Source organism: Antechinus flavipes, chromosome X (assembly GCF_016432865.1).
Source record: "Antechinus flavipes isolate AdamAnt ecotype Samford, QLD, Australia chromosome X, AdamAnt_v2, whole genome shotgun sequence".
Lineage (NCBI taxonomy): Eukaryota > Metazoa > Chordata > Mammalia > Dasyuromorphia > Dasyuridae > Antechinus > Antechinus flavipes.
Window position 1 is genome coordinate 70,088,289 of NC_067404.1, and position 23,912 is coordinate 70,112,200.

The following is a 23,912-nucleotide window of genomic DNA, read 5'->3' on the forward strand; positions in this document are numbered from 1 at the left end:
AATAGAAACAGTTTTCATAGAAACTGGTCTTTCTATATGAAGAGATCATTTCAGTTCTATTGAAATTTTCTTCATTTTGTCAGTTTGTCTCCACACAGAAGTTAATGTGAAGGCTGCCACTTTCATCTAAATGTTAGAACTACTTGGACAGTAAAACCCAAAAGATATTCTGACTTAGTACCAAATATATTTTAACAGCTTAGGAGTTCAGATAGACACAAAATTAGAGCATTATATGGGAAAGAAAAAATAAATTTTAGATTCTGAGAATATTACATTTAAGCATGATACTTTGGTGTAGCCATGATTTTATTGATGTGGACATTCCCTTAAGTGGCACTGAGATATCATCCAGTCCAAATATTCTCCCCCTGTGACGTCAGTCTGTGTTTTCCTATAGATCTTCCACACATGGAATTCCACTGGAATACATGCAGTATTTTGAGGACTTTCCCTTTAATCTGCTGATATTATTTTGATATTTATTAATCAACCTCTTTTCCTTTCCTTTCCATCCATATTACACCTACTAATTTTAAGGAGTCTCTTCTAAGTTCTCTTTTGTATCTTCTATACTATTTTACTTAATCTTATCACTTGCCATCTTTTCAATTTTTGACTCAGTTTAAAATATTTTGTTTTCCTCTCCAAGGAGAACTTATTAGCTGTCCTTCCATTTACAATTTACGATGAATGTAAATAAAACTAGAAGAAATGAGATAAACAATAATAAATAAAATAGATTCACTTTAATAAGATAATTTACTTATTTATCAAATATTCCCCATATAGGTCTGGCCCCTGGGAGTATACCAATCTTACATTCAGAACTTTGGGCTTAGTATTTTAAGAAAGTATTGCTTAAACGCAGCCTTTTTAGGGGCATTCTTATTAATTACATAATTAATATAGAAAATGCTTAATATTTCATGAAAAATTATTTTTACTCCTTGCTGTTAAAGGGAAGTCAAAGCAAATGTGCAAGTTCAGTATTTTAATCTTGCGTTTTCAAATAAAACCTTTAAAAATGGTTTTATACATGACATTTTCTTAGGCCCATTTTTAATTAATTGGCACATTTAGAGAAGATTGCTTTATACTTTCTTGAAAAGTTTTGTACTTCTAACGCATTAGCTATTTCTCCCAGATTTATCTTACCTATAAATATAATAAGTGTGCCAAGTATGCCTTTATCCAATTCAACTACAAAAATATTAATACCAGTGGGCCATGCATAGAATCCTGAAGCATTCCTTCCAAGTTGGAAACCAAGCATTATTCACTGCTCTTTGGCTCTGGTCATTCATTCAGTTTCAAATCCACCTAATGCTATCTTCTAGTCTGCATCTTTCCATATTTCCCACAAAAAATAGCATTAATAATTTGGCAAAATGATTTCCTAATATCTAGGTATTGTACACTTGTGGCCATTCTCCTGATTAACCTGTTTGATAGTCTTGTAAAAAAAATGAAGTACATATTGTCTGGTATTATCTATTTTTGATGAAACCATGCTTCCTTTTCTATATGTTCACAAGCTGTTTTAATAATATATTTTTTTTAGGGATCAAAGCCATTTTTACTGGTCTGTAGTTTTATAGATTCCATTTTCTTTTGGAAAGAAATACAGCAACATTGACCTCCAGTTCTGCAGTACTTCTTTGATTTGTCATATTTTTTCAGAGAGATGGTTGCTTGGCAGTCAAATCTGCCTATTCATTAAGTACTTTGTGACGAGGGTTAGATTCAATTTAGGGACAAGGTTTACCTGGATCATGTGATGAATTTGAGTAGCATGCTATTCTCCTTACTTACCATGACAATGCTTAAAGCCAAAATAATTGAAGTATCTTTTTTCCTTTGGAAGCATTTGTTGCTCAAATTGTTTTTATTGAAAGGGAAAATGTTTGGGTTGTAGATTGGATACCAAATGTTCAAACATTTTATTTAGAAAACACTTGCTGATTTCCTGGCAATCAAATATAAACCGAAAGGGGCAACTTTTTAAAGTCGACATCTGTTGATAATAGTGTATCTTCAGTTTTTTTTTTTGAAAATATAATGAAGTTTAGGTATCTTATCAGCAAATGGCTAAAACTCTATATGAAGATCCATGAATTAATTATGTTTCTTAGTACTCCCAGAATAAAAATTTAATATTTTAAGTGCTTGATCATCTTAACATGAAATTAAATGCTTTCAATTTTTTTAGGGACTTAAGTTGTGGTACTTCCCTATCTTAGGTTCAAATAAACACCCCAAGTAAAGGTGAGTCTACTTGAATAGACAAGCAAACTAGCAATACCGGATTAATGAGAAAATCACAACATTTCAAATTTGAGCACAATGCATTTGTTATTGTTGAGTATGCACATTTACACAAGGTGCAGCTTTTATAACTACCTAAAGAACAACTACCTTCATGAGCATGGTGAATGGTCTTTATATTCCAAAATGATCTTCCTAGACCTCCTTAGTAGTTTTTTTTTTTTAGAAGGAAAGCTTCAAATTCAGTCAAAGAAGAAGATTTAGCAAGATTTTTGACAGAGAGGATTGAAGGTGCAGTGCCTGAGAAACTGAGGCAAGATAGAGATTAGAGAGTATTTAATAATGTATTAAAAGGGAGAGAGTTACTGGGACCAAATGGATCCATGGTTTGGTCCCAGGGCTGAATGAGACTATCATCTCCAAGAATCCAGCAAACAATGTGAGTTCTCAATGACATATGTACACGTGGTGCAGACTCGGGGGTAGACTGAGGCAGGGGCAGAGTCAGGGTGCTGAGAGTGGGAATGGGACTCTGACAGAGTGGGGTGAGCCACATGAAGAGGGGGATGATATAATGGGGGGAGGCACCCTGGACATGGGGAGAGGCATCTTGATAAGAGTATTTGACATTCAAGTAGCTTGGGATGGGGAGAAGCATTATGATATTCTAAAACATAAGACCTTTTATGCTTATCAAATATTCTGATAAAGAGGGAGGGGAGGTTTTGCAGGACAGTTATAAAATGAGGCAGAACACTTAGAGAAACTGAGTCAGGACTAGGTCAGGATAATTAGGGAAACTGAGTCAGGACAATAAAAGAGAATTGTGGCATAACAAAGGGAACAATTTGTGGTTGTGACATGGTTATGGAATCCTTGGTCATGTCCAGAGATTGAAATGTGGAAGAATGTGACAGAGGATAAAAAAGGGCCCCTGAAAGAAATAAACTTAATAGACTTGAGGCTATTTCAGAAGAGAAAGTTTCTGAACCTCTAAGGTGGGAAGAACCTGCTTATTCTTTAAAGAATGTGATATGGATCCAAAGGTCCTGGCAGATGGGATTATCTAGTAATGGTCAGAGGACGAATAAAGCAGTAGAAGTAGTAAATAGTATTCTTTAGACATATGAGAGCTGCTAGTTTTATTCACTTGTAGTAATTCTGATAGAAATATATTTTTTAAAAAGAAATCTAAAAAGCATTCCTAAGAGTTATTAGTGAGAACCTTGTTGCTGAATGAACGTCAGAGCCCTAGGAGAGAGTTAGATTTGGAAAGTATATAGTTAATTAAGTTGTTTTTCTGAAATAGAAATCTAATTCATGAGCTGTGGCTTAAAATAAAAGTATATCAGGCTTCTGCTCAGGGATAGAGTATACATAATAAGAACTTGTAAGAAAATAATTTTGAAGTCTTACAAATCTTTTTAAAAAGACTTAAAGCTGAAAAGTCAAGAGGAAGGACTGCTATAAATGGTTTCTATAGCAATAAGATAAGAAAAATAAATGGAGTGAATAACCTGAGTCAAATAGGAACAAAATGCCCTTTTTATATAAATTATATGATGGTTTACCTAGAGATTCCTGAAGAATCAATGGTAAAATTAATTGAGATAGTTAATAACTTCAAAATTAATACAGTGTATAAAATAAACACACATAAATCTTCACTCTTTCTTTATATTATCAACAGAATCTAGCAGGAACAAATAGTGAAAATCTATTCAAAATCTGTAATTATGAGAGAGTGGGTTTCTGATGTTGGGGAAATAATTTTTAAAGGCTGCTTTTACTAAGCTATTTTAGTAAAGGGCTTTGCTTTAAAAAAAACTGATTCTATTTGCTACTTGTAAGGGAAACATGCTGATTGAGATTTATGAACTAGTGTTAGGAGGAAAGCCACCCATAGAATTACCTGTAGAATATTTAAAGTAGTAGTATCTATACTGTGAGGACCCACCCTACCATTGTTAATATAAGTTGGGTGATCAAGTTCTTTGATTGCATGGTAGGATTACTGCTGGGGCTGGGGGGAAGAGGGCAGAGAGAAACATTGAATTAGGGGAACTTGAAGGCAAGAAGAGTAACTTAAGATCAGCTTTTGCTAAACTATTCATAGAATATTACTTTTTTAAAAAAAACTTTTATTTGAAAAAACAGTAAGAGTAAGTACAAAACAAAACCAGAAAAGGAATAACAAAACAAAATAAAGCAAAACAAAAGAGAACATTATCGTGTGCCTGATGCGAGGTTGTGGTCCCTTTAAGAAACTAGTCCTTTCAGATTGATTTATCAATTCCCGAAGCTAGGACCTTTGAGTCACAAATCCTGGTCAAAAGCATCCCTTTAATTCCAATAGAAGATCCAGGCCTGTCTCATCCCCCACCTGGATCTGAACCAACTTGGACTCTCCCAGCTCCCATTCTAATGATCTTCTCAGGTTTCCCAACCCACCAAGCAAACTCAAGCCCACACTGAAACCCAGCAAGGAGCCCACTTGGGATTCCACCCACAGGCCCCTTTAGCTAAATCTTTCATTATAAAAGAGCCAAGCTGGAGTCCTTTCTTTTCAGAGGTTCCAAACATGCCAGCCTTACGCCTGGCATGCCAAGGAGCCTCTGTCCACTGGAATCCTGTTTCTGGTGCCCTGCTCTCTTTATCCTCACCTATTTCCTTAACTAGACTTTAACTTCACTTCCAAACCCCATAATAATCCTCTTTTATCAGTCCAGGTTTTCGGGTCTGTAAATTCCTTTACAGGGGACTCTTGAGTGCTACTAGACCTCATTTAACTGTCCACCCTTACGCCAAATCCAAAGGAGTTGCAAGGGAGCTCTATTTGACTCCCTGTACCCTGAACCTGTCACTATACCTTAATTAAACCCTAATTTCATTCAGGTACCCCAAATCTAGACTTCATCATGCCCAGCAGAACATCAGGGAGGATTCAAAATATATAACAACAAATTACAAGATTAAGAAAGTGTGTGTGTATAAGTGGAAGAGATTGTATTCATGTCCATTTTTCTTAGCTTCCTTTTAAATTATTCTTTAGTTCTCTGTTGCATACTTTATTTACTTTATTACCCCCTTCCCCCTCCCCAAGTAAGCTATAGTTAAGAAAAGGTTTATGTATACGTATGTAAATATATATATATATATATATATATGTATGTATATATATATGTATGTATGTATATATATATATATGTATGTATATATATATATATGTATGTATGTATATATATATATATATATATATATATACACATACACATATACACACACCCTTACACAAATCTTTGCTATGCATGATCACTCTTTAATTAAATTCTGCCCCATAACTTGCTTTGCTGTTAGTTAGTCTCCCCATCCACCTATCCCTTTCCCCCTATTTCTTTTTTTTGGGGGGTGGGGTTTGGGAAAGACATCTTTTATTTTTTAATTTTTTTTCTCATTATACGTGTATATTAACTTTTTTATTATGGCTTTTTATTTACAAGTTATATGCATGGATAATTTTACAGCATTGACAATTGCCAAACCTTTTGTTCCAATTTTTCCCCTCCTTCCCCCAACCTCTTCTCCTAGATGGGAGGTTGATCAATACATGTTAAATATATTAAAGTATAAATTAAATACAAAATAAGTTTACATGTCCAAACTGTTATTTTGCTGTACAAAAACAATCGGACTCTGAAATATTGTATAATTAGCCTGTGAAGGAAATTTTAAAAATGCAGCCGGGCAAAAATATAGGGATTGGGAATTCAATGTAATGGTTCTTAGTCATCTCCCAGAGTTCTTTCGCTGGGTGTAGCTGGTTTAGTTCATTACTGCTCTATTGGAACTGATTTCGTTCATCTCATTGCTGAAGATGGCCAGGTTCATCAGAATGAATCATCATATAATATTATTGTTGAAGTATATAATGATCTCCTGGTCCTGCTCATTTCACTCAGCATCAGTTCATGTAAGTCTCTCCAGGCCTTTCTGAAATCTTCCTATTGGTCATTTCTTACCAAACAGTAATATTCCATAACATTCATATACTACAATTTATTCAGCCATTCTCCAATTGATGGGCATCCACTCAGTTTCCAGTTTCTAGCCACTACAAAGAGGACTGCCAATAGAAACACTGCTGGATCAAAGGGTATGCACAGTTTGATAACTTTTTGAGCATAGTTCCAAATCGCTCTCCAGAATGGCTGGACATATTCACAATTTCTATTGTGATTTGGGGTCTCTGTATCAGTGTCCCAGTTTTCCCACATCCCCTTCAACATTCCGTATTCTTTCCCTGTCATTCTAGCCAGTCTAACAAGTGTGTAGTGGTATCTCAGGGTTTCCCCTTTTTTTCTTTATAGATTTTGTAGGGTGCTGTATCCTTTCTGGTAATATGTAGTGTTGCGTATTGAACCTATTTCCAATGTAAGTAGATTTTCAGAACTATGAGCCTTTCTTCCCTCTCTAATGACTCTGTTAAGTTCAGGTTTGGTTGATAAAAAGTTCTGAAAATCTTCAAATTCGTTCAACGTCCATTTTTTTCTCATTCAAAATTACAGAATATTTTTCTGAATATGATATTTCTGGCTGCAGGCCTGGTTAGTTCTTTTGATTGTCACTATATATGATTCCAGGACAGTAGCTTCTGATAAGTCTTGTACAATTCTAAGTGTAGCTCCAGAATATTTGAGCTGTTTTGTTGTTTCTTGCCAAATTTTCTCTTTGATCTAGGGCTTTTCAAATTTGGCAATAATATTCCTGTGTGATTTCCACAAAGAATCCCTTTGAGGAGGTGATCAGTGGATTTTTTCCCATTTATCCTTTCTCCTAATGTTCTCTCACTCCACGACAATTTTCTTGAATTAGTTCATGCATTACTGTGTCAAGATTTTTGGTCACTACTTTCTGGCGGTCCAATTGTTCTTATTGTTTTCTGTGCTTGATCTGTTCTCCAGATCTGTTGTTTTTTATAAGGTGTTTCACATTCTATTCTATTTTTTCATTCTTTATAATCTGTTCTGTTATTTCTTGGTCTCTCATAGCTTCACTGGCTTCTCCTTGTCCAATTCTAATTTTCAAAGAATTATTTTCATCTTTGAGGCTCTGGACCTACTTTTCTAGTTAACTTTTTTCATAATCTTGTTTTTCTTGGATTTTAAAAAAATTTTTCTCAATGTCTCTTATTTGATTTTTAAATTTTTTTTAAAGTCCTTCTATAAATTCTCTCGAGGCAGGGAGCCATTTCGCATTACTCTTTGGGGTAGAAGCTTTTTTTTTTTTTTTTTTTTTTTTTTTTTTTTTTTTTTTTTTACACACTAGAGTGTCTTCCTCTAAAGATGAACTCTGGTCTTTCCTGTTCCCATAATATGTTTCAATGATGGAGTTTTTTGTTCTTGGCCGGTTCATTTTTAAAAGAATAGGTATTAATGTAAGCACTTCTAATCATGGGGTGGGAAGATGGTGCCTCAGGATTCCCTTCAGCTCTCCACTCTGACCAGAGACCCCAAATCAAGAGCTCCCCACTATTGCAAGTGCTTGCAGCGCCTTTGCCCTGCTGCTTCTACACTACTGGTGTGCTGGTTCCTTCTTGCCCAGGGCCACATCTCAGCAGCATAGCTGGGTCTGGCATTCCCAATCAGCTGAAGTTCCCTCATTCTTCCGTGACTCCAACCCAGACTCCACAAACAGTCTGGGAGGTGAGTCTCTGTGATTTCTGCTGAGGCTCCAACCATACCCAGGTAACCCCTGGGGTCCCCCACCTGGTATTTCTGCAGAGGTAACCCAGAGGTGTTTGTACTTCAGACTGGTTAATTTCCAGTCTGGGGTCTTTCTTCAGATCTTCTTTGAATTCTGATGCAGGAAAACAAAGAGACATCAACTCTGAAAGCTCATTTATCCACTTTGGTTTGACAGTGTTATGTTTTTAAGAGTATCATTGAGAAAATATATCTTCCTTTAAAAATCAAATCTGGGAAAGTCCTACTTTCCAAGGCACTATGTAGGAGAGCAATTAGGTTTCTAAGAATACTTATCATTATAGACAGAATTGAATTTGAACTAAATTAGAAGTCTGGAAAAATGATAGTGTGTTCCTGATTTAGCTTCTTCTAATAAATACTTAATGTATAGCTTGAAGGTTCATATGAAGTAACCTATCCAGTGCTTCGATTCTTGCATAGTATATTAAATAATAACTAACTCAACCAAAAGCCTGGAAGGGTCCTGAAAATATATGCAACTTGAATTAGTGAAAGTCATACTGTTTAATCCAAACCAAGTTTTTACTGAACTCCTAGAATAAATGCGTCTATTTTCTTGGCAGAAAACAAATATAATGATAGATAGCTTCTTGGATCTAAGAAGTTGGCTTTATGGTGAGGATATGACCGAAATGGGTCTGGTTTATTTCAAATTTGTTACATCAGGTTTAAGTGATTACATATGTCAGAAGGAAAAAAATGTCATTCAAATTTCATCACTTTCTTAATAGCTATGGGCTAATTCCTTGTATACCAGTAGTCTAGAGCTACCAAAATATTGAGTAAGCTATTAAAATTTCATGATAGAGCTTTTTAAGTGGTAATTTTACTATGATAAATGCTCTTTCAACAGTCTTAAGAAACCTAGCTTCTGAGAAGTGTTTACAGACCTTAAATTACTAACCTTAATTTGTAGATTGTATCACAGGCTAATGTACCCCACAGAGCCCTTGTGATTTTAGTAGAATTCTCTGGTTTAGAAATAATGCTCATAAAGGTAAATTGGAGTTAGTATGCCTAATGAGAGGATGCGATTTGCCATTTCTGATATGGCTCCCCTCACAGTGTTATGCATTTATTTCTTTTTCTTCCTTGTGAAAGCATTATATGATATCATAAAGAAAAGAATATAGTTAAGAAATAGTAGTGAAGTTGAGCACTGTTATCAAAAAAGTATGTATTCAGCATATACTGGGGGCTCAGTACTCTGATAGGTACTTGAAGGGAATAGCCAGCAGACTGGCAGTGTGTGTTAATGGAAACTGAGTTCCAGTTCTTCTTTGACAGTAAAGGTATGTTTGTGGAAAAATTACTTAATTTCTGAACCTCGGTTTCTGTATGTGGAAAATGGGCACAATAATATCTCTAGGACCTACCCTAAAGATGTGTTGTGAAGGTGGAATGTAACAATGTATTTTGCAAATTTTGAAGTTTGCAAAGGCAGAATGCTGCTTCATAGGCACTCACTCAGTAGCCAGCACCTGGCTCTTGCTGTGCACATATCTCTGCTTCCATGCTTAGCCTTCTGTTGTGGAGCCTTTTAACCATGAGTATCTTGATTCATTTATATTAGATTTGTGGTTCCTTTGACTTTTCTTAGGATGTATGTAAGGATTTGCCTTTCTCTAGGATCTTTCTGTGCTATAACTTTATTCTGTCTACTCAGTAGAATCTGAGTTGGTATTCATATGTACAATCCCAAGAGAAAAACCTGGCCGTGACTTCCTAAGGTTTTCCTTTCTTACACTGAGAGATTACCCCAAAGACATCCTTCTGGCACCAGCCAGGCAATTAATTTAGAGGCAGAATTCCCTGTGAAGACTTACACCCATATTAATTGGCTACCTCTGTAGTTTTCATTGCTTCTTGTTTTCTTTAGTTTTCACCTTTGAAACCAGCCAAGAAGATCTCCCTCTGCTTTCCCAATTGAAATTTCATAGCACCTGGGATCATCCTTGAGATCCTCTACATCTCCCTTGTAAACCAATTTTGTGTAAATTGAGAAACATCCCAGTCATCTATTTTCCTGCACCTCAGCCTATTACTGTGAACAAATATCTCAAAGCATAGCTCTGGATGCGTATTAATAGATAACACCTTGCTTCTCCACCAGTCACCATCCTAGAACCTCTTAAAAGAAACACACAGTAGAGAAAAGATTTTAAATATACAAAAAGAAAGTTAGGAAATCATCTTTTGGAGGATCTATCATACCACCATCCCAATCTGGATGTAGATTTGAAGAGACATAGAACCACCTTCCCATCCACTGGTATAGCTGTAAAGAATATATTTGGAATGATTGTCTTGTATTGGGGTTTGCTCATTTTCTCTTCTCTAGTGTGGATGCTTATTTGGAGAGAGGTATTTGTTTGCCACTAAATACAGGAATTTAAATGGGCAGGAGTAATTGATCATTCCTTTTCATTTTTAAAATCTTTGAATTCACAGAGAACTTTCATCCTAATTGCCATAATTAATATTGTTTTTCAGTTATTTCAGTCATGTCTGACTCTTTGTGACCCCTTTGGAGTATTCTTGGTAAAGATACTGAAATGGTTGGCTATTTCCTTCTTCAGTTCATTTTACAAATGAAGAAACTGAGGCAGGGGTGAAGGGATTGGCCCAGGGTCACATTGCTAGGAAATGTCTGAGGGTAGATGTGAATTCTGGAAGATGAGTATTCCTGACTCCTGACAGATACTCTACCTGCTGCTCCATCTAGCTGACCTAACTGTAATGAATGGCCATCATTAAATGTTAGAAGTAGAGATTTGTCCCAATCCCTCTATTTTTGTCCACCTGCATTTTTGATTTCCTTCACAGGCTAATTGTATACTATTTCAAAGCCCGACTCTTTTTGTACAGCAAAATAACTGTTTGGACATATATTCATATAGTCTATTTAACTTATACTTTAACATATTTAACATGTATTGGTTACCTGCCATCTGTGGGAAGGGGTGGGGAGGAAGGAGGGGAAAAGTTGGAACAAAAGTTTTGCAATTGTCAATGCTGAAAAATTATCCATACATATAATTTGTAAAAAAAAAAAAAAAAAAAAAGTAGAGATTTGAGTAGCAAAGCTGACACGTGTTGTTATGTCCACTACTCCATGGGCCTTTGCTCTTTTCCAGCTAAGTTTTATATGTACTTTCATTGGGAGGGTCGCGAATTACACTGATGTTCTTCAGAAAGATCTATATGATCTCTAAGATTCAAAAAACAAACTAAATACTCTTTGGTTAATAGGGGGAGAGGAGAGGAGAAGGAAAGGGGGAATAAGCATTTTTATAGCGGCTCTTCTGTGCCAGGCACTGTGCTAAACATTTACAAATATTTTCTCATTTGACCTCACAACAACTCTCCAAACTAAGGGTAACATTATTTCCATTTCACAGTACCCGGTTCCTTATCTAGGAAGCATCTGAGGTCCATTTTCTAGTTGGATCTTCCTGATTCCAAGCTCAGCATCCTTTCCAAGATGAAGCTTATTGTAGTATTTGTCACCAATTTGCTGAGCTTTCTCAGGAGCAGCTGAGACATTTTAAAGTATTAGATTATCTTTAGAAAAGCATACAATTAAAAGCTCAAATATAGGAGTCTTGTTGGGACACTAATAGTCAGAAATGGTAGGATTAGTGAACTATGCATTTATCAATCAGTAATCTGTAAAACATTTATTGAGTTTCCATCCACTGCATACCAGGCACAGTGCTGAGTACTAGCAACAAAAGAAGAGGCAAAACACAACTCCTGTACTCAGAGAGCTTACGATATAAATGGAGGAAACAACATGCAAACAAATATATACAAAGGAAGCTATGTCCAGAATAATCAGGGGATAATTAATAGAGGGAATGTTCTGGGATTAAGAGGGATTTGGGAAGGCTTCCTACAGAAGGCAAGATCTCAGCTGGGACTGAAAACTCTTCTAGTAGCAGGAAAGCTTCAGTTTTCAAAAGAAACATTTGGGATTAATTTTTTATGTATCTGTTTTTTCCCCTCTTTTTAGCATTCTCTCCTCTCCCCCCCCCCCACCTACTTTTTTTCCCCAGTGTTCAGAACTAAAGCATACTACTTTTATTCAGCCATGAGTAGATATTTCTTTGATGGAACTATTCTACCTAGTGAGTGTTCAGAAACATTTGTTCCAAATTGATCTTTTTCCCCCATGGCACAGTTTATACACTTTAAAATATTTCATCATAAAAACAAAGTTAAAAGTAGAAAATGATAAAGCATTCTAGTAGGAAAAATGTTTTTTAGAGCTCCACTTCCCCCTTTCATACAGAAGTAAAAGTATACAAGGATATACCTTAGAACTCATGATAATATTCCACTCTAAGTGATATCAGTCTATTATCTGTTTGTTTTTAAAATTTGCACATATACAGAGAAAATGGTATTCTTATAGTGTGAAGCCTGCAATTCATTGGATTTTTCTTAACTTTTTGATATATTAATAGAGCAGGAAGTATCAAGGTGATGCTGATTATTGCCTCTCTGGAAAAATACTTTGTATATGTCAATTATGAAAACACAGTTTGAAGCTTGAAATTTGCAAAAATGTATTTTATATGTGTGTGTATGTATTTATGTATACATGTGTATGAAGTTAGGAGCTGCAGAGGAGGGAACAAGCTAGGCAGTGTACTCAGTGAAGAGAGGACACTGTTAGAGATCAGGCAAGAACAACCGCTACTGTCTTGGTTGGGAGATCAATATGTGTTCAGTGAATTTCATAGAAGGAGAGTTTATTCCATGACTGAAGCAGAGAGATAGCCTAGAGACAGGAATGGGGAATAGGGAGTCTTACAACTTCCTTACATTAGAGGTCTTAATGTTTCTTTGTTTTTATGATGTGGAAGCACACCCAGAGAGAGAAATGAGCTGCCCAGTATCACGCGGGGAGGCCAGTACATCACAGATTTAGAAGTGGAAAGAATCTGTGAGGCAGAGCTCAGATTTAAACTGAAATTTTCTGCCTTCTGGTTTAGGTCTCTCTATCTTTCAGCATTTGACCTTTTTTTTTTAATAATAGAGAATTTTTAAACACACTTATCCTTTGTCACTATCTAGAAAGGGTCAAATGCAGATTCTCTGAGCCTTGTCATTTTCCACCACTTCAAATGTTGTAGAACTTCATTGTAGCTCTACTTAGATTGTGGGCTCCTTTAGACTTTTAGCTCTCTTGCCATCCCCAGTGCTTAGCACACACTGTATCCGAAACAGTAGGCATTTGATGAATACTTGTCGACTTAACTTTTTTAGAACAAATTGTTCCATTCTTCATTTTTACAGAAGTGAAAACCATTTTTTTTGTAAAGTATAATTGATTCAAAGAAACATTTCATCAATACTGAGGTTCTATATGGGAATATAGGTGAACTACATATGTTTTGGAAGCCAAGAGATGAAAGTAATGTGGTATAAAATGTACTTTATGGGACATTTTCCTTTAGCTTTCCATAAACTGCCAAGTTGAGAGCTTTAAAGTTGAATTTCCATCTGGGCATAATAAATATTTGATGGAAAATATTTTCAATTGAATGAGTCATCCATGTTAAAAACGAGGGAAATATAGAGTTCTCCTTTGGATATCACATTTTACCAAGGGCTTTGCTAAAGTGGACAGTATCTAGACAAAGGTAATCAGCCGGGAGGAATCTTCAGATTCCTCATTCTGTATGAAGAATCACTGAAGGAAATGGGGTTGCTTCTCCTGGAGAAAGGAAGTCTTGGGCCTGACCTGATACTTGACTTTGTGTTAGAAGGATTGCTGCCCAGAAGAGGGATTAAACTTTGTCTTGTTGGCCCCAGAAGGTAGGACTAGGAGTAGGCAGCACAAGTTAGGGACAGGTAGGGTTAAACTTGATATAAAGAAGTATTTCTTAACAAACCCATCCCAAAGTTAAATGAGCTGCCTCAATAATAATAGCTACCAACATATTTAACATATATAGGACTGCTTGCCATCTTGGGGGGGGGGGGGTAGAGGGAGGGAGGGGAAAAAACAAAACATAAGCGAGTACAAGGGATAATGTTGTAAAAAAATTACCCTGGCATGGATTCTGTCAATACAAAGTTATTATTAAATAAAATAAAATTTAAAATTAAAAAAAAATTCAAAAGAAAAAAGAATAAATGTTAAAAATTGTCTTGAAAAAAAAATAATAGCTACCATAGCTCTTCATATATTCCAGACACTATACTAAGTACCTTACACCTGCTATCTCTTTCAGCCTTTGTAACAACCTTGGGAGAAAGGTGCTATTATTAACATCATTTTACAGGAGAGGATACTGAGGAAAACAGCAGTTAGGTGACTTGATCATGGCTTACACAGATAGTAAGCGATTGAAATTGGATTTATACTTAGGGTCTTCTTGACTCCCTGCTCTACTTTATCCAGTAGGTATTTACATCTCTCTCTGTAGAGTTCTTGAAACAAAGGCTGATGACCACTTATACTGTTGTGATTGGATTCTTCTCTAGGTAAGTGTGGGACCAGAAGGTTCCTAAAGTCAGAAAAATGTAGAATTCTTTGACTATTAGAGTACACACATTCACATGGATGCAAATGTCTGGTAAGGGACTGATTTTTGTTGTTGATATCCAGCTATTTGGTGGACACAACTCACTATAGCTGGAGTGAAACCAGTCATTGGCTAGGTCCGTGCAAACACCATAAAATTGAGCAAAATCTAAAGCAAGTAAAATTTCCTTTAGTTGTCTGTCCCTCCCCAAAAAAGAGCTGAATCAAAAAGTATGATTCAGGAGTCAGGGGATTGAACCTTTTAATGGATTTGCATTATAAATATATAAAATGTACAAAATTGATTTTGAAAAGTATTCCACTATAACTTAATGTACAATTGCCATTTATCTCCCATACATTTAGCTTCTTAGCTATATTCTTAAACTTTCAGTGGGCACTTTTCTTTCAGTTCTGGCCTATTACAGAAAAGTTGCATATCATCTTGGTGTTCTCTTTAGTTCACTTCAAATTGTTCTGGAGTTGAAGCTTAACTTTTCTACCTAAGGCCATGATATGTTGAAATTTAATCCCAAACTACCAGTAATCTTTGGTTTCTGGGGATAATTATATTAATAGTCATGGCAGGGGGTAATCAAAAATTTAATTCAGTTCCAACTGCCATTTTATTAACTGTGGACTGCAATGATTGGCCAGTGAAAGGTTTGAAGGTTGACGTTGCTATTAAAAGCAGGGTAATAATTTTCACTGGAATTATTGACTAAAAGCAAAAGATGAACTCAATAATAGGACTTTGCATTTCCATTCTGTCTTGTGGCAATTGCTAGCATAAGTGACATATATCTAGAAATCACACAAATCCTGTATGTAAGTCAGAATTCTTCTTTATTTTAACAGATATAAACAGTATACTCCAATAACTTTTATCTAGTATAAAAGCTTGTTTTTTTTTTATCTGCATTTTTCTTAATATGAGGAAGTGTAGAATTAAAGTAAGAAAGTATTTTCTTTTAGAGAGATAATATGAAATTCGATTATAAATACTCTTAAAAATAATTTCCAAACTTGGAGGGGAGAAATCTCAAATAGTTAAAGTAAGTCAATTTTAATAAGATGAAATTTTGTTGTATTGATAAATGTAAAGTTTTTCAATTTGAGGTTCAAGAAATCAACTTAAGGGCATTTCATCTGGAAGACTTGTGGGTTTTGGTGGACTCTTGAGTACAATATGAATTAGTAATGTGACAGAGTAGCTGTCTGTTAAGTGGCCTTGTATTCATATAGTATTTAGAAGCTGCTAGCTTCACTGTGTTCTCCTCTGTTCAGTGTTTTGTATACTACACTCTGCATTTTAGGAGGGATAATGATACTAGATAAACTGTTTAACTTGAATAAGACTTTGGTAGGACCTGGTGATTTGTCTTCAGATTATGTGGAGGAATTATTGGGCTTGCTTTTTGCCTCCAGAATTCAGTAATACAGTAGGAATGAAAATGCTTAAAGGTAGATTTTGTCAGGGAAAAAACCACAAAAGCAAAGCTTCCTACCAGTTAGAGCTCTGTACATATGGAGTGATCTGCCTTGAAAAGTTGAGAGTTTCACTCTCATTGTTAGTATCTAAAGACTGTGCAGACACTTATTGGGAATGTCATAGAGGGTTAATCTGTTAACAGATTGGGTTAAATGGTCAATGAGGCTTCCTGGCCATCATTCTGCTTTATGTATTATCCCTCTCTATTAAAACACAAGGGCTCTGAGAGCAAGAATTCTTCTCTCTCTTTGTATCTCTAACACAACACAATATCTGATATATGATAATATTTCATGAATTTTTTTGCATTAATTTATTCATTATTAGAAGTAAAATTGAGTAAATCATGCCACTTCCTCAATAGCATAATTTGATGTATTTTTAATGTGGTGTATTGAATCATTTCAAGTTCATCTCTCCCCAAGATTTTTCTCAGGCTCAGAAGGGGGAGTGGGAGAGAGGGAATATTTTCTCTGTAGGAGCTTTAGGATTCCTTTTGAAGCTCAACCCCAGCTCAACTCCAGAAAAAATATCCTATATATGGTCACTGGTTGTATTCTTTTTTTTTTTTTTTTGCACATAGCTGAGAGGTCCATAAGAGCTTAATTAATTGGGAAAATTGGAATGAATATTGCTGGTTTTCTGGCAGACTCCAGAGCCAACTCTATGCTTAGTGGATTGCAGGGAAGTTTATGTGAATATCTATATAGAGCTCTAATTAGGAATTTTATACCAAGGATACGTATCACAAACCATGCCCAGGATAAACACTGTGAAACATGACTTTGGTGTAGTGAGTGGGGGCTAAGTAAAAAAAAAAATTGAAAAGCTATAGCTGGGGAAGTTGTTATGAGATTGATTGGAGAAGGAATGTCTTGTCACAGGCCAACATCTTGTAACTTCCAGTTTTTACTAATTACCATTGTAAACGATGCTAAATTTGATTTTGTTTTCTGTATGTTGCAGCAAATTTTGTCAGCACCCTCTAAATTCAGTGCTTCAGCACAGGGCACTAGTTACCCTACCCTGGTTATGGTTCAATTTGCTTAGAATTACTGACATTCTCATTTTTTCTGGGGAAACTCATATAATCTTCCCCTTAGTAAGTTTATCTGAAAATTTCCTTAATCGGTGAATTAGAGAATAAAATATTTGCAATTAATGTTAAATTCAGTACTGTATCTTACATACAAGATATTGAGTATTTCATATCCCCTCCCGCCAATTGAATATGGTTTTTTTTTCATATATTTAGCAATCCTACAGGAAACTATATTTTGTCAAAACATCTTCTGTTTGAGTTCAATATCATGAGGTATTGAAACATTTACTGTACATTAAGTCACATTTTGCCAAATTTAAATAACAATTAGGTAGCAATAAGACCATGACATTTAGATATGTAATAAAGTGTAAGCTTGATGTCAGCTAGATCAAGTTTAAATCCTGCCATATTGTACTTCCACTCTAACTCTAGCCAAATCATTTAGTCTCTTTGTTCTTAATACAGTTCACTAGTACTTATACATTACATTGTTGCTATCATAATATTCATCCAAAAATGTCTTAGTGTGTAAAGAGATTCCTAATTCTCAATAAGTTGTGGAGTCTTATTGTATTTTGCATATGTAGAGACATGAGTAAAATGGTGCCATGCTTTTCTTATACATAGAAAAATTGCATTACTAATGTTTGTTCATACATAGTGTTATTTACTTGTTTTATCTTGATTTCTTTCAAACTTTTTCTAGAAATTCATTACATGATTAATATCTTCCTCTTTCAAGGATTTTTTTCCCCTGAGGCAATTGGGACTAAGTGACTTGCCCAGGGTCACACAGCCAGGAAGTGTTAATTATCTGAGGCCAGATTTGAACTCGGGTTCTCCTGATTTCAGGGCTGGTGCTCTATACACTGTGCCACCTAGCTGACCGAAAAAGGATTTTTATGACACTGAGATAGTTTCATCAAATACAACTTGAAATTATAGAATATTTCTCAAATTCCATCACTAAAAGACCTGTTCCAAATAAGGGAGGAAAGGATTCTAGGTTTTTCCCTTTGGCATGTTTAGTGTATTGAGTTTATAATTGTCACCCTGAAAAAGCACAAAGAATATGTCACTAAATAATTAAATAAAAATACCTACTTTTCTATATGTGAGGGTACTGTGTAGGAAAGGGAAGCCTTAAAATACAAGTGACAATATCCCAGAATTTTATTCTATTTCCTAAAAGAATCCTATGCTGACTGGAGCTCATAGGCCAGGGTAAGGACCATGAGTAGCCAGCAAGAGAATGTGATTATAAAGAAAGGAAGACCATGGGAAAGATGGCAAAATCAATGTGATGGTAGGAGATATGGGGGCAGGGAGAACCATAACCAATTAATGAATTTGCTTATGGCCAGTTCCATATATTTGCAACTTTTAAATGCCTATATGTTAAATGCATAGTTGATTGAAAGATATAAAAAATACAAGATACTAGGGTACATTTCATTCTGTAGACCAAAATTCTGTCTTAAAATTCTCTTATAAGATGTCTTCCACATGTCCTTAAAAATTGTTCAAGGTTTTTTGAGAAAGATAACAGAGAATCTTGTTGAATCATCCTTTGATCAAATATATTAAATAAGGCATAAAAGATTGAATCATGCTGTCACCAAAGGTGTTTACCACTGATGGAGGAGATCCAACAAGCTGAGGAGGAATTCCCTATAGAATGTGAAATATTCACATGGGATTTTCAAATAGGATATCATGCTGATAGTATCCACCCCTGACTAACCTGGATAACCCCTAGAAAGAGATCCAGAACCACTCAAATGACTTTAGCTTAACCATCCATATGAGAAAAATCAAGTGAATGATGGTTGTTTATTGCATATGTTACCCCATGGTATCAAATGGACAGTTTAAATAAAGTTAGCTGGATAATTATGAGTCATTATACATACCTTGAATAATCAATGTAAATAGATATTGTTTTGAGCCTAGAATTGAGCAGAAAGAAGGGAAAGGTTGAATTTACTTCAGGAAACTGGAACGCTCCTTTAACAAATCAGTCTTTTGATTCAAAGAACTTTTTTTAATACTAATATTTTATCTGTTATATGGTTTCAAGTCATGTAATGCTACAAAGAATATTTCCAATGAATTAAAAATTAAATATGTAAATATATATATAAAAATACAAAATAAATAACTAAATAAAACTTAAAGATTAAAAATTTAAAAGATAACATGTAGTTGATGTAAGCAAGCTGAAACACATAAGAAATAAGGAATTATTAATTAGAACTGGAATAAATTTGAGAGATGAGTTGGTCTCATGAAAGTAATAAATAACTAGTGGAGAGTACATTTGTTTCATTGTAGGATATGGATGATAGTTGCACAGGATAGGTAGGCAGAGGTGAATTGGAATCTGTACCATTTCAGGGAACTGATCACATTGGTTATATTGTGGATCCATTCTATTATTTTAGTCCATCTTAAAAGAATACTTTGAGACAATGATGAATGTTGGAGGAAATGTAGGAAAATGAGGGACACTAATACATTGCTGGTGGAGTTGTGAATGGTTCTAATCATTCTGGAGAACAATTTGGAACTATGCCCAAAGAGTTATGAAACTGTGCATACCTTTTCATCCAGCAGTGTTTCTATTGAGCTTATATCCCAAAGAGATCTTAAAGGAGGGAAAGGGACGTGTATGTGCAAGAATGTTTATAGCAGCCCTCTTTGTAGTGGCAACGAACTGGAGATTGAGTGGATGCTCATCAGTTGGAGAATGGCTTAATAAGTTATAGTATATATTGTTCTGTAAGAAACAATCAGCAGGAGGATTTCAAAGAGGCCTGGAGAGACTCACATGAACTGATGCTAAGTGAAATGAACAACAGCAAGATAATGTGATGATCATTTATGATGGACATGGCTCTTTTCAACAATGAGGTGAGGCAAGGTAATTCTAGTAGATTTGTGATGGAAAGTGCCAGCTGCATGCAGAGAGAGAACTATGGAAACTGAATATGGATCAAAGCATACATAATATTTTCACCTTTTTATTATTTTTTTTCCTCTTTTTTCATGTTTTTTCTTTTGATATGATTTTTTTTACTCAACATGACAAATGTGGAAATATGTTCAGAAGATTTGTACTTGTTTAATAACATTGCTTGCTGTCTTAAGGAGAAGTTGAAGGGGAAGGGAGGGAGAAAAATTTGGAACCCAAGGTTTTGCTAGGGTGAATATTAAAAACTATCTTTGCAGATATTTCAAAAAATAAAATCCTATTGAAATAAACATAAAAAGACCATTAAAAGAATATTTTGAAGTATAATTAAAAGGAGAAATTAATTTATTTGTAGGTAGAAATACTGTAAAATTATATTATTTGGTGGCTTCATTTTATCTCTCAGACCAAGACAGGCTTAACAAAAAGACAGGCAAGAACAAAATCAAAGACTTGGATAAAATTTTAGAAAAGTTACAGTTAATAGATCTCTAGAAATTACTGAACCAGAATAGATAGAACTGAGTACATTATAAATATTTCTGAGTACTGCTTTTCGCCTTTACGAAACTGACCAGGTACTTTTCCTTGAGAATGCCTTTTTTCCCCCAAGAAATTTTTATATGACAACAGATGTATCAATATATAAAATAGGGATACAAATCAAACATTTGCTGATAATAAATCATAATTTTGTCATCCCCAATTCAATTACAAGACCTTAGATAGGGGCACAAACTACAGTTTTAAGAAGCTTTGAAGTAGAGCACAAAAAACCCAAAAATTCATAAAAGCAAAACTATTACAAGCCATCTTTTATTAAACAAAGTTCAGTAAAACTTGCATTCTCTAAAGTGTCTTTAAGAAAATTAAAAATTAATTGTAGATTAACTTATTCCTAAAGAATATTATTGAGGGTGCAACTAAAGATTAAATGAACCAAATAAAAATAAAATCATAGATAGATCAGTAAAATAAACTGCTAACTACTCTGATAAATACTAAATTTCCTTTATCAAAAATGAATAAGTAGAATTCACAACAAATGAAGTAAAAAATTATTTAGACACAATTTTGCCCAATTATGTGCCAAGAACACCAACAACTTAAAGGAATTGGATGAAAAATATAAAATTTCCAGGCTAAATGTTAAAAATTTAAATAATAGATTTTAAATTTAAATAAGATGAAAAGAAATTCAACAAATCATTGAATGAAATATTAAAAGAAAAATCCAAAAGAAAATATGAATTTTCAAGTGAATTCTATCAGATATAAAGGAACAATTCTAATAGTTGAATTATTTTCAAAAATAGAAAACAGTGGTATATTACTAAATTTTAAAACAAGGAAAGAAAACTATATAAACTACGTAAAACCAATATCCCTAAAAAATTACTGATACAAAGATTTTAAATAAAATATTAGCAAAGAAGCTACAGCAATATATCAAAGAGCCTGTGCAGTATGACAGGAATGTACTTAAATTATAATGTAGCCTTGGTTTAACATTAGGAAAACAAATAACTTAATAGAGCTTGTTGGTAATAGATGACAGCATACAAATAAAAAATTACATGAATATGTTAGATGCAGAAAAATCTTAGGATGAAAGAAAACTAGGCAACTGGAAGGGACCATGAGTTTATATAACATATACTATGTGCCAAACACTTTACAAATATTATCTCATTTGATCCTCACAACAACCTTGTGAGGTAGATGATGCTATTATCCTCATTTTGTAGTTGAGGAAATAGAGAGAAAGAGAGGTTAAGTGGCTTGTGCTGGTCACCTAGTGAGGAAGTATCTGAGTCCTGATTTGAATTCAATTCAAATTGAATTGGCTCCAGACCCTGTGTTCTATCCACTGTGGTGTCCCCAAGCTGACTTAGCTATTATCACTAACAAGCTTAGAAATAAATATATCTTTCCTAAATATGATAATATTTGTAATTAAAAGCCAATATTATATGTAATGTAGAAATGCTAGAGATCTGTTCATTAAGATGAGGGGTAAAGTAAGGATTCCATTATCAACACTATTAATATCTGTAGTTCTGGAAATGCTTAGCCATGGCAATGATTTAGACAAGAGTTGAGGGAACGCATATAGACAAGGAAGAAGCAAAATTTCTTTTTGCAAATAATGTCTTCTTAGAGGATCCTAGAGAATTGATTCAAACTAATTGGGACATACTTCAGCAAAGTATCAGGATATAAAATCCACACAAAAGAGCTTTTCCATATTTCCCATAAACCCAGTAGGAAGAAATAAAAATAAATTCTATTCAAAAGTGCTACAAGGTATATAAGATTTTAGGAATCCACTTAACAAGACACACATATGTAGGAATACAACTATAAAGCACTTTATGTCAATATAAATAAAAGAGATAATTATGCAGATATTAATTACCCAAGATTAGACCATGCCAATATAAGAAAAGGACATTACTGCTAAACTTAATAGTAGTTTTGATTTTTCAAAATACATGCAAAGATAGTTTTCAGCATTCTCCTGACAAAATCTTTTGTTCTAAATATTTCTCTCTCCATCCCCTCTACCCCCCTGCTCTAGACAGCAAGTAATTCAATGTAGTTCAGACATGTTTAGTTCTTCTAAACATTTTTTCACATTTATCATGTTGCACAGGAAAAATCAGATCACAAAGGAAAACAATGAGAGAAAAAAATCAAGCAAGTAAACAACAATAACAGAAAAAATGAAAATGCTATCGTGTGAACCACACTCAGTTCCCACAGTCCACTTTCTGGGTGTAGATGGCTTTCTTCATCACAAGCCTATTGGAATCACAATTGATCAGAGAAATGCAAATTAAGACAACTCTGAGATACCACTACACACCTGTCAGATTGGCTAAGATGACAGGAAAAAATGATGAATGTTGGAGGGGATGCAGGAAAACTGGGACACTGACGCATTGTTGGTGGGGTTGTGAACGAATACAACCATTCTGGAGAGCAATCTGGAATTATGCCCAAAAAGTTATCAAACTGTGCATCCCCTTTGATCCAGCAGTGTTACTACTGGGCTTATACCCCAAAGAAATACTAAAGAAGGGAAAGGGACCTGTATGTGCCAAAATGTTTGTAGCAGCCCTATTTGTAGTGGCTAGAAACTGGAAAATGAATGGATGCCCATCAATTGGAGAATGGCTGGGTAAATTGTGGTATATGAATGTTATGGGATATTATTGTTCTGTAAGAAATGACCAGCAGGATGAATACAGAGAGTCTTGGAGAGACTTACATGGACTGATGCTGAGTGAAATAAGCAGAACCAGGAGATCATTACACACTTCGACAATATTATATGAGGATGTATTCTGATGGAAGTGGATTTCTTTGACAAAGACCTGAGTTTCAATTGATAAATGATGGACAGAAGCAGCTACACCCAAAGAAAGAACACTGGGAAATGAATGTGAATTTTTTGTTTTTCTTCCCGGGTTATTTTTACCTTCTGAATCCAATTCTCCCTGTGGAACAAGAGAACTGTTCGGTTCTGCAAACATATTGCATCTAGGATATACTGCAACATATCTAACATATATAGGACTGCTTGCCATCTAGGGGAGGGGGTGGAGGGAGGGAGGGGAAAAATCGGAACAGAAATGAGTGCAAGGGATAATGTTGTAAAAAAAAAATTACCCTGGCATGGATTCTGTCAATATAAAGTTATTATAAAATTAAATTAAATTAAATTTTAAAAAAAGATCTAGATATTGGCAAAGCAAAAAAACAAAACAAAACAAAACAAAAAAAACAAGCCTATTGGAACTGGCCTGAATCATTGCATTGTTGAA